At 47.2% G+C, this 11,558-nt stretch overlaps 1 long non-coding RNA gene across 2 annotated transcripts; it reads right to left on the reverse strand.

The window, feature by feature from the left end:
- Positions 1 to 248: 248 nt before the first annotated feature.
- Positions 249 to 10,371, reverse strand: LOC120962780 (uncharacterized). 2 transcript variants are annotated; one of them, XR_012181448.1, is made up of 5 exons: positions 9,251 to 10,371; positions 8,826 to 8,888; positions 2,563 to 7,294; positions 2,143 to 2,206; positions 249 to 612 (listed from the first exon to the last, which is right to left on the reverse strand). It is a non-coding gene; the product is annotated as an uncharacterized lncRNA (long non-coding RNA). The 2 variants fall into 2 exon arrangements; XR_012181449.1 differs by lacking the exon at positions 2,143 to 2,206.
- Between the last annotated feature and the right edge of the window lie 1,187 nt (positions 10,372 to 11,558).

Below are 11,558 nucleotides of genomic sequence, written 5' to 3' on the forward strand. Positions count from 1 at the left end.
AAGTTTGTGGATTATTTAAGCTTGCAGGTGTGCCCGACAATGTTATTAATAAGAAGGTCTTCCCTTTATCTTTGAAGGGAGATGCATTGACATGGTATAGGCTATGTGATGATATGGGATCATGGAACTACAAACGATTGAAATTGGAATTTCATCAGAAGCTTTATCCTATGCATCTTGTTCATCGTGATCACAATTATATATATAATTTTTGGCCTTGCTAAGGAGAAAGCATTGCTCAAGCTTGGGGGAGGCTTAAATCAATGTTATATTCATGCCCCAATCATGTCGGGGCCGGATTTCCGGGACATAAATTCCCAGCAAACGACCCTTATGTCACCACCAGCCCCAGGATTACTGTTGCTGGTGGATATTTCCTTGATACAGAATTCCAAGAAATTACAAGGATTTGAGTACAAGACCTTATAGGTCCATTGAGTACAACAATGATTTCGAGTGGCAAATAATGGAAGCGACTCGTGGATCTCCAACGCTGATGGAACTCCATTCCCACGGGAACAGCTGACCTGGATAACTCCTATCTCGCGCGGTTGCTATCTCCGAATCCTAGGTTACGGGGTGGCTTCGTAGTACTCCTCTCTGAATCATGATCTGGCCAAGATAATAGCCATGGACAAGCCAGTGAGTACGTTTGAATATACTCGCAAACATCAAGAACAAAATATATAGAGGATGCATATGCTCATAATGAATTAAATTATATGCATGTGCAGACTGAGAATTCAAGCATGGCATGAAAAATATTCATACGGTGCGGAAGGATAAATAAGTCATGTTATTAGTAAATCAAATAAATGAAACGGAACATCGGGCGTTGGACCGCCCGAGAAATTCCAAGAGAAATGTCAAACGGGTGTCTAAAAGAGAATCGGGCGAGACAGGACCGCCCAAGAACTCAAGCGACACCACGAGAGGTCTTGAAAAGAAATGCCAAACAGGTGTCTAAAAGAGAGTCGAGCGAGACAGGACCGCCTGAGAACTCAAGCGACGCCACGAGAGGTCTTGAAAATACACGCCACAGTCGGGTGTCTGAAGCGACGCCTCATAAAGGGCTTATAAGAAAATAACATGAGCATTCAGGTGGACTAGCCATCCCAAGAGATACTCACAGTTGCACATAAGAGGAAACGGTTAGTCCACAACAATATTCATGTCAACAATAATATTCATAACGGCATCAGCAGTGACAATAATTACCCCGCAGGACGAACCATGATCAATTTAATTATTTCCTCCTGAGACTGACACTAAGACCGACACTTGACCAACCCAGACTGTAGTCCTTAACCACGGACACGGCTATTCGAATAGATATAACTCTGGAGAGGGTGTACTCTTTACCCACAAGTAAAGGATTTCTTTAGTCAACCCCGAGATGTTGACTAATTTCGATTACGGTCTTTGGGATGAAAACACACCTGACCCGCACATACCAGCTTTAATCCATCAAGCCAGGGATCACCCAAAACAATGATAAAGTAAAACTCTAAGTGGGAAGGCCTCATGCAACGGCCTTCAACAGCATGAACATTCAGCTTCGGTCCCAGACCGGCCATTCATGCCCCCGGACCAAATGACATGACTACTGGGGCCAATAGTATCATTCCCTATGGCCTCTCTGTACGGTGTGTGTAGGAAAGGGGTTATCAACTTACTGAACCATACCCTACCTTTGGCAGGGACGTGTGGTAGCACGAATCAAGTATGGGGGTTACTGGAACAAGACTCGATCTACGGTCAACTCAGGAGGTTTAAGTTTCCCTGCAATGGTTAGCACAATACAATTCCTTGGCAGTAGCCAACAGGGTCACCACCTAGTATGTGTCAACATACCCTCACTGATCATTCTTGTCACAACGAGATTTCAGTCTCACGGTCACTTTTCTCGTGACTGATTCTTCTTGCAAATTAGCCTGGACCAACACAGGCATATACGGTACATGAAAATCACCATACTCACTCATACTTCATGTTAAAATGGAGATAGAATATCATCAAGGGGAATCATGCATGTATGACCAATACTATGCAAATTTCATATGAGTTGAATATATTCATAATTCAATTCTACATGCAAACAACCACTATGCATTCACCATATCATGTCTTCAAGATGCTTGCCTTGAGCATGCAGAAAGATTAGGCGCACTCCAAAACTTTGAAAATTATATCTCCCCTCCACTTCCTATTTTCAAAATATTATAATTACCACATAATTCTAAAACAACACATAAAACTTGTTTGTAAAATTTTGAAATAAACACTAAAATAGGTGAAATTTGAAAAATAATAGAAAAATAATCAAGTAATTTGGAGTTCATATGATTTTCCTATGGATTTACTAAGCTCGAATATTAAAGGAAAACGGACTATTTAGTAGATCCAGCAAAAACCAGGACTAGGAAAAATGTTCACCCTATCTGGATAAATACAGCATGATTTTGAAAGTAGGTATAAATTTGAATAATTTAATTTGGATATGAAATGGATTCTGTGGAATTATTTGAAATCTGCTGGAAAATAAAGGGAAACAGAGATTACTGTGATGGGATGAGCAGAAACGCGCCTTGGGCGCAGTATAGCCGCCTAGCGCTACTGGGCCGAGCCCAGTCGTTTGGCTGCGTGGGAGGGTTGCGACGTCGAAGGCGTCTCTCCGTGAGTACGCTTTCCGGAGGAGGAGACGTACTTTGGGGAAAACGTCTCTACTTAAAATGAGCTGGCACCGCGCTGAGTCACTGGCAGTGGGCCCGCCCGGCCCACTGGTCAGGTTTGACCAGTCCACGCGCGCGCCTCCTTGTCCGGCCGAACAGAGGCGGAGCTCCGGCGGTCGGCGCCGGCGAACGGCGGCTCCGTTGGGAAAACAGAGGCCACCTAAGAGCTCAGGAGGTTGAGGCGAACACGTGGGTACCCTCCTTGGTCACTGGAGTGGAGGGAGTCATCGGCGGCGAGCTCACCCGAGGAGCTCCGGCGGAGACGAATTGGGCGTTTCGCCTATGGTGGCTCCCGGGCAAAATCGAGTGTGGGGGTGGATCAATGGGTGCTCAAGGAGGCTATTGGTGGAGAAACTTGTGAGAGGGAGGGCCGGACGGCGTCGGAACCATCCGAACAGTGGCGGCGGCAGTAGTTGCCGGAATCGGAGAAGACGACTTCCTCTGGTCGTGTTGCTGCAACGGGTGGGTCAGTGAGGGAGAGGGAGAGTGAGATGGTGTTGTTCGAGGGCCTTGGGTGGCTTTTTATAGGGAGGGGAGGGCAGTGCCGCGGGTTCCAGAGATGAACACGTCGGCGGCGACCATTGATGGCAAAGCGCGGGCGGTGGCGAGGTAGGAGTGGCCGGCGCGGTTAGGTACGGATGGTGGCCGTCCGTATTTACCACGGGGTCGCGCTGGCTGGCTCGGGTGGCCTGGGCGGTGCCGTGCCCGAGCTGACCGCGGCGGCGGCCATTCAAGGCGAGCGAGTGGGTGGTGGCGAGGCCGGTGTGTCGCTAGTGTGGCCGGTGAGCTCCGGATGAGCTCGAGCCGTTGGCAATTAAGCCAGAGGGGCTCGGGCAGAGACGTGGACGGCGGTGGACGGCGCTAGGGGCCAAGCGAGGGTGTCGGCGAGGTTCCCGGTGGTCGAGCTGATCCAGAGGAGGATCAGGATGAGAAGGGGAGGCAGCAGAGACACGGCAGGGGCTCGGTGCCGACGCGTGCAAAACACACGCTCTGGCCGCGCCCGGTGCACGCACGTTAGGTGTTCGTCAGATTGCCAGTGGCATCTACAGGGACACACACGAGCTAAAAATCAACAAGATGGTGCTTCTAGGTATGAGAGGAGTGATGGACATGCTGGTTTGGCCAAATAACCAGGTGTCCAGTGTAAGTTAGAAAGTGGCAACATTTCTGTCATGCCCACAAGGTGTTTGACAGAACACTAGGGGCAAGCTAAAGGACTTTGATGGATTTGAAACTTGCCAGATTGGGATCTCTTTAGGTGCTAGAGATGATGGTGGAGTTAGTTTGGCAAGATGAGAAACTTGCTAGTGCAAGTTTTACCAGAATTCAGTTCTGGACAGAAACTTCAGAGAAGTGTTTGGTGGACTTGCAAGTTGAAATTGAAGCTTCCCTTCTGGACTTAAGGTACTAGTTGGAAGGACTACAATATGGCAAAGTTTCAGAATTAATGGAGCTAGAAAAATTAGGGTTGCAGTTATAACTCAAGAATGGGACAGAATTTGAAAAGAGGATGTTTCTCTCAAAATTTTCAAAAGACATAGTTAGGTTTTTGCTCAAAAGTGATTTATAGGCATCACCCGACCTCTCACAATTTTTGTGGGATTTTAAAACAATTATTTAAAATAATTGTAGTGCAATAGAAGCATTTTAAGTATTGAAAATGCTTTTAAAAGTATTACTTGTGGCAAATTTTATTATGAAAATATTTCCCACTGTTATTTATGATACAAATGGAAAGGCTTATAAAACAACCACATACCACAACACTTCACAAAAATAATCTTCTATGGAGGGGAGAATTTTTTGTAAAACAGGAAATAGAAAAGGCTTTGAAATTAATAAATGACCTAGTATAATTCAAAATTTTATTTCTGGCCAAATTTTACTTAATAAAATTTGATTAAAATTTTGGGGTGTTACAAACTCTACCCCCCTTAAGAAAAATCTCGTCCTCGAGATTTGTTAAGGGCAGAAGAACTGAAAATCACAACAAATGATCATATGCAGAATGCAGTCATGGCAATGCACTTACATACGCCCTAAATTACAATACAGCGGTTGCATCATGTATACTAGTGCTAGGTACAGCAACAATGACCGTCTACAGTCTGAAGGTGAGATCTACAGGGTCTTGTGGAAGGGTTCCCGATGCTGGAGCACATTCTTCTTCTTCCGGGGGAAGTGAAGGAAGTAAACGAAGAACACGCCCTTCCGGAGTTGGCCATGGTGGTCCACCAATGGCGATATGGGGATTCAGCATAGCAAGATAATGGAGGTAATCCATTAGTTGCTGGGTTAGATGCTCCTGGGCCATCACATATTGAATGAGATTGGCCAGAGTTGGATCCCTCTCTATGCGTTCACAACGGAACGTGGCTTCTGCTCCAAAAGCTGCGCGGCTCGGGAAATAGTAGTATTTCCTTTCACTGGCAGCGGGTATAGTGAACCGAACACGGGTAACTGCTTCATAAGCAGCAGCCTCAATAGCCATGCCTGAGGTTGGCATGGATCTCCCGACGAAGACAACATATGGAGGGTCTTGATTTAAATCCTCTCGTGGGATGTGCACAACTGCCCAGTATTTTGAGGAATTAGGGGTGATCCTCATTTTGAACAACTCATACTGGGGTGGGTTGCTGGAACCAAGGGTATTGCGGGTCAGATCCCACAAAACCTTAATGAAACTACCAGGGCTTGCATCTGGAGTTCGTAGGTAGACTCCAGGGTGAGACATGGAAGGATGAATGGAGAAGAGCGGTGCTCAAGTGTGGTGGTGGCTGGTGTGGTGTATGGATATGGCCCCTTATAAGGTGCCTGGGCTAGGAAACACGATGCGGCGCTGGCACGACTTGTGCATCGGCTCCGACATAGGGTTGTCCAAGTCAAATTCTCGGACACCACTTCTCAAAAGGAGTGTGACATATTACTGTGCGTGTCGGCAGTCACATCTAGCATTTACTCTGTCGCCATACACCAATAATTTACGCTAGATCACACATAGTACCATTACAACAATGGCACACATGTAGTTGACAAGCTCACTATGCCATACGATTGGTACCTTGAAAATACAAGACAACAGGACTACTAAGATTTGACAATACTCCTGGTGGACTCAGTCCACCTCATTGACATCTAGCCGGGCGTGTCTTGCAGATGTCGAGGCCTCTCCGTGAGCTTCAGTGTCGGAGTTGTTCGGGGTAGGATGGGGAGCTATAGTGCTGGATAGCGATGATGCCCCTCGTGGGGTCTCGTGGTCACAATCCCGTTGGAGTAGGTCTCCAAGAGACGACGGAGTTCTCCTGGGGAGGCAAAGGCATTGTCGGGGTTGATGATAGGAGCAGACCTTGGGGGTTCAACTGGCCTCCCAAGTAGCATTATTGGGGTGTCGGTGTTGGTTGCAGCTTCACTCCTTACCGGTGTCAGGAGTGCAATCGTCCTGCGGGTCGCAATCAGATCATTGGTGACCTGATCGAATAGTGCCTCTTGCGCCCTCAGGTAGCGCACCAGATGCACTAGAGCAGGATCCAACTCATGGTCACCGTTGGCGACTTGGGTCGGGCTACCATAGCCTTCACGACTAGGGTAGTAGAAGAAAGGGCGGGTGTTAACCCTCGGCGACAAATGCCGAAGATGAACTATACCCTCTCGGCTGCAAGTTGGATGGCTTGGGGCTCGTCGGAGGTCATCCTTCCGGTGAACCGGTAGGGGCGTTCTGATGTGGTGCCCCTCCCGTAGATGTGCACCGTGGCCCAGAAGTGATGGATGGCATCACTTGTGTGTTCCTGGTACACAACATATTCTGGGGGTTCATCTATGCCAAAAGCACGATGAGTGAGATTGGCGAGGATCGCTACAAAATCTCCAAGCTCGGATGCGGTGGTCTCGTTGCGGACGATGGGACCATGCATCTTGGTGGTTTGGAAATCAAGCTGCGAGTGAAGGCGATGATGTGCTGAGTAAGGGCAAGGCTTCCTTTATAAGCCAGCGGAGTCTTCCATCGCACGCTTGCGGATGGGACAACTCAGGTGTCGGCCACGGGCGCACGGCCTATGGCCTAGGACAATAGGTTGGGCACCGACTAACAAAAATCTGTCGGGTGGCCACTATGCAGGCTATCGGTTAGGATGAGCTTGACGGTGGATAGAAAAGGATATGGTCGGTGTGAAAACCTAGGGATAGTGACCAGGCTAAGATAGGATTAGCCGGTGGTCAGCCTAGCTCTGATACCAAGGTTGTCGGGGCCGGATTTCCGGGACATAAATTCCCAGCAAACGACCCTTATGTCACCACCAGCCCCAGGATTACTGTTGCTGGTGGATATTTCCTTGATACAGAATTCCAAGAAATTACAAGGATTTGAGTACAAGACCTTATAGGTCCATTGAGTACAACAATGATTTCGAGTGGCAAATAATGGAAGCGACTCGTGGATCTCCAACGCTGATGGAACTCCATTCCCACGGGAACAGCTGACCTGGATAACTCCTATCTCGCGCGGTTGCTATCTCTGAATCCTAGGTTGCGAGGTGGCTTCGTAGTACTCCTCTCTGAATCATGATCTGGCCAAGACAATAGCCATGGACAAGCCAGTGAGTACGTTTGAATGTACTCGCAAACATCAAGAACAAAAGATATAGAGGATGCATATGCTCATGATGAATTAAATTATATGCATGTGCAGACTGAGAATTCAAGCATGGCATGAAAATATTCATACGGTGCGGAAGGATAAATTAGTCATGTTATTAGTAAATCAAAGAAATGAAACGGAACGTCGGGCGTTGGACCGCCCGAGAAATTCCAAGAGAAATGCCAAACGGGCGTCTAAAAGAGAATCGGGCGAGACAGGACCGCCCGAGAACTCAAGCGAGACCACGAGAGGTCTTGAAAAGAAATGCCAAACGAGTGTCTAAAAGAGAGTCGGGCGAGACAGGACCGCCCGAGAACTCAAGCGATGCCACGAGAAGTCTTGAAAATACACGCCACAGTCGGGTGTCTGAAGCGACGCCTCATAAAGGGCTTATAAGAAAATAACATGAGCATTCAGGTGGACTAGCCATCCCAAGAGATACTCACAGTTGCACATAAGAGGAAACGGTTAGTCCACAACAATATTCATGTCAACAATAATATTCATAATGGCACCAGCAGTGACAATAATTACCCTGCAGGACGAACCATGATCAATTTAATTATTTCCTCCGGAGACTGACACTAAGGCCGACACTTGACCAACCCAGACTGTAGTCCTTAACCATGGACATGACTATTCGAATAGATATAATTCTGCAGAGGGTGTACTCTTTACCCACAAGTAAAGGATTTCTTTAGTCAACCCCGAGACGTTGACTAATTCCGATTACGGTCTTTGGGATGAAAACACACCTGACCCGCACATACCAGCTTTAATCCATCAAGCCAGGGATCACCCAAAACAATGATAAAGTAAAAATCTAAGTGGGAAGGCCTCATGCAACGGCCTCCAACAGCATGAACATTCAGCTTCGGTCCCAGACCGGCCATTCATGCCCCCGGACCAAGTGACATGACTACTGGGGCCAATAGTACCATTCCCTATGGCCTCTCTGTACGGTGTGTGCAGGAAAGGGGTTATCAACTTACTGAACCATACCCTACCTTTGGCAGGAACATGTGGTAGCACGAATCAAGTATGGGGGGTTACCGGAACAAGACTCGATCTACGGTCAACTCAGGAGGTTTAAGTTTCCCTGCAATGGTTAGCACAATACAATTCCTTGGCAGTACCCAACAGGGTCACCACCTAGTATGTCTCAACATACCCTCATTGATCATTCTCCTCACGAACGAGATTTCAGTCTCACGGTCACTTTTCTCGTGACTGATTCTTCTTGCAAATTAGCCTAGACCAACACAGGCATATACGGTACATGAAAATCACCATACTCACTCATACTTCATGTTAAAATGGAGATAGAATATCATCAAGGGGAATCATGCATGTATGACCAATACTATGCAAATTTCATATGAGTTGAATATATTCATAATTCAATTCTACATGCAAACAAACACTATGCATTCACCATATCATGTGTTCAAGATGCTTGCCTTGAGCATGCAGAAAGATTAGGCGCACTCCAAAACTTGGAAATTATATCTCCCCTCCATTTCCTATTTTCAAAATATTATAATTACCACATAATTCTAAAACAACACATAAAAGTTGTTTGTAAAATTTTGAAATAAATACTAAAATAAACTAGGTGAATTTTGAAAAATAACAGAAAAAGAATCAAGTAATTTGAAGTTCATATGATTTTCCTATGGATTTACTAAGCTGGAATATTAAAGGAAAATTGACTATTTAGTAGATCCAGCAAAAACCAGGACTAGGAAAAATGTGCAACCTATCTGGCTAAATACAACATGATTTTGGAAGTAGGTAGAAATTTGAATAATCGAATTCGGATGTGAAATGGCTTCTGTGGAATTATTTGAAATTTGCTGGAAAAGAAAAAGGAAACAGAGATTACTGTGATGGGCTGAGCAGAAACGCGCCCTGGGCGCAGTATAGCCGCCTAGCGCTACTGGGCCGAGCCCAGTCGTTTGGCTGCGTGGGAGGGTTGCGACGTCGAAGGCGTTTTTACTATTATACGTTTTCCGGTGGAGGAGACGTACTTTGGGGAAAACGTCTCCACTTAAAATGAGCTGGCACCGCGCTGAGTCACTGGCAGTGGGCCCGCCCGGCCCACTGGTCAGGTTTGACCAGTCCACGCGCGCGCCTCCTTCTCCGGCCGAACAGAGGCGGAGCTCCGGCGGTCGGCGCCGGCGAAAGGCGGCACCGTTTGGAAAACCGAGGCCTCCTACGAGCTCAGGAGGTTGAGGCGAACATGTGGGTACCCTCCTTTGTCGCTGGAGTGGAGGGAGTCGCCGGCGGCGAGCTCACCCGAGGAGCTCCGGCGGAGACGAATTGGGTGTTTCGCCTATGGTGGCTCCCGGGCAAAATTGAGTGTGGGGGTGGATCAATGGGTGCTCAAGGAGGCTAGTGGTGGATAAACTTGTGAGAGGAAGGGCCGGACGGCGTCGGAACCATCCGAACAGTGGCGGCGGCAGTAGTTGCCGGAATCGGAGAAGACGACCTCCTCTGGTTGTGTTGCTGCAACGGGTGGGTCAGTGAGGGAGAGGTAGAGTGATATGGTGCTTTTCGAGGGCCTTGGGTGGCTTTTTATAGGGAGGGGAGGGCAGTGCCGCGGGTTCCAGAGATGAACACGTCGGCGGCGGCCATTGATGGCAAAGCGCGGGCGGTGGCGAGGTAGGAGTGGCCGGAGCGGTTAGGTACGGACGGTGGTCGTCCGTATTTACCACGGGGTCGCGCTGGCTGGCTCGGGTGGCCTGGGCGGTGTCGTGCCCGAGCTGACCGCGGCGGCGGCCATTCAAGGCGAGCGAGTGGGTGGTGGCGAGGCCGGTGTGTCGCTAGTGTGGCCGGTGAGCTGCGGATGAGCTCGAGTCATTGGCAATTAAGCGAGAGGGGCTCGGGCAGAGACGTGGCCGTGCGGGACTCGTCGGGCGGCGGTCTTGGTCGTCGTGGACGGCGGTGGACGGCACTAGGGGCCAAGCGAGGGTGTAGGCGATGTTCCTGGTGGTCGAGCTGATCCGGAGGAGGATCAGGATGAGAAGGGGAGGCAACAGAGACACGGCAGGCGCTCGGTGCCGACGCGTGCAAAACACACGCTCTGGCCGCGCCCGGTGCACGCACGTTAGGTGTTCGTCAGATTGCCAGTGGCATCTACAGGGAGACACACGAGATACAAATCAACAGGATGGTGCTTCTAGGTATTAGAGGAGTGATGGACATGCTGGTTTTGCCAAATAACCAAGTGTCCAGTGTAAGTTAGAAAGTGGCAACATTTCTGTCATGCCCACAAGGTGTTTGACAGAACGCTAGGGCGAGCTAAAGGACTTTGATGGATTTGAAACTTGGCAGAGTGGGGTCTCTTTAGATGCTAGAGATGATGGTGGAGTTAGTTTGGCAGGATGAGAAACTTGCTATTGCAAGTTTTACCAGAATTCAGTTCTGGACAGAAACTTCAGAGGAGTGTTTGGTGGACTTGCAAGTTGAAATTGAAGCTTCCCTTCTGGACTTAAGGTACTAGTTGTAAGGACTACAAGATGGAAAAGTGTCAGAATTAATGGAGCTAGAAAAATTAGGGTTGCAGTTATAACTCAAGAATGGGACAGAATTTGAAAGGAGGATGTTTCTCTCAAATTTTTCAAAAGACATAGTTAGGTTTTTGCTCAAAAGTGATTTATAGGCATCACCTGACCTCTCACAGTTTTTGTGGGATTTTAAAACAATTATTTAAAATAATTGTAGTGCAACAGAAGCATTTTAAGTATTGAAAATGCTTTTAAAAGTATTACTTGTGGCAAATTTTATTATGAAAATATTTCCCACTGTTATTTATGATACAAATGGAAAGGCTTATAAAACAACCACATACCACAACACTTCACAAAAATAATCTTCTATGGAGGGGAGAATTTTTTGTAAAACAGGAAATAGAAAAGGCTTTGAAATTAATAAATGACCTAGTATAATTCAAAATTTTATTTCTGGCCAAATTTTTCTTAATAAAATTTGATTAAAACTTTCGGGTGTTACAAATCATGAGCTCCCAAGAGAAATAATTATTCAAAAAATTTATGCTCGGCTTTCTGATAACAATCGCACCATGCTCGATACTTCTTGTGCTGGCTCTTTTATGATGAAGACTATTGAATTCAAATGGGATCTATTGGAAAGAATTAAACGCAACTCTGAAGATTGGGATCTCGACGAAG

This window comes from Aegilops tauschii, chromosome 4 (assembly GCF_002575655.3).
Source record: "Aegilops tauschii subsp. strangulata cultivar AL8/78 chromosome 4, Aet v6.0, whole genome shotgun sequence".
Classification (NCBI taxonomy): domain Eukaryota; kingdom Viridiplantae; phylum Streptophyta; class Magnoliopsida; order Poales; family Poaceae; genus Aegilops; species Aegilops tauschii.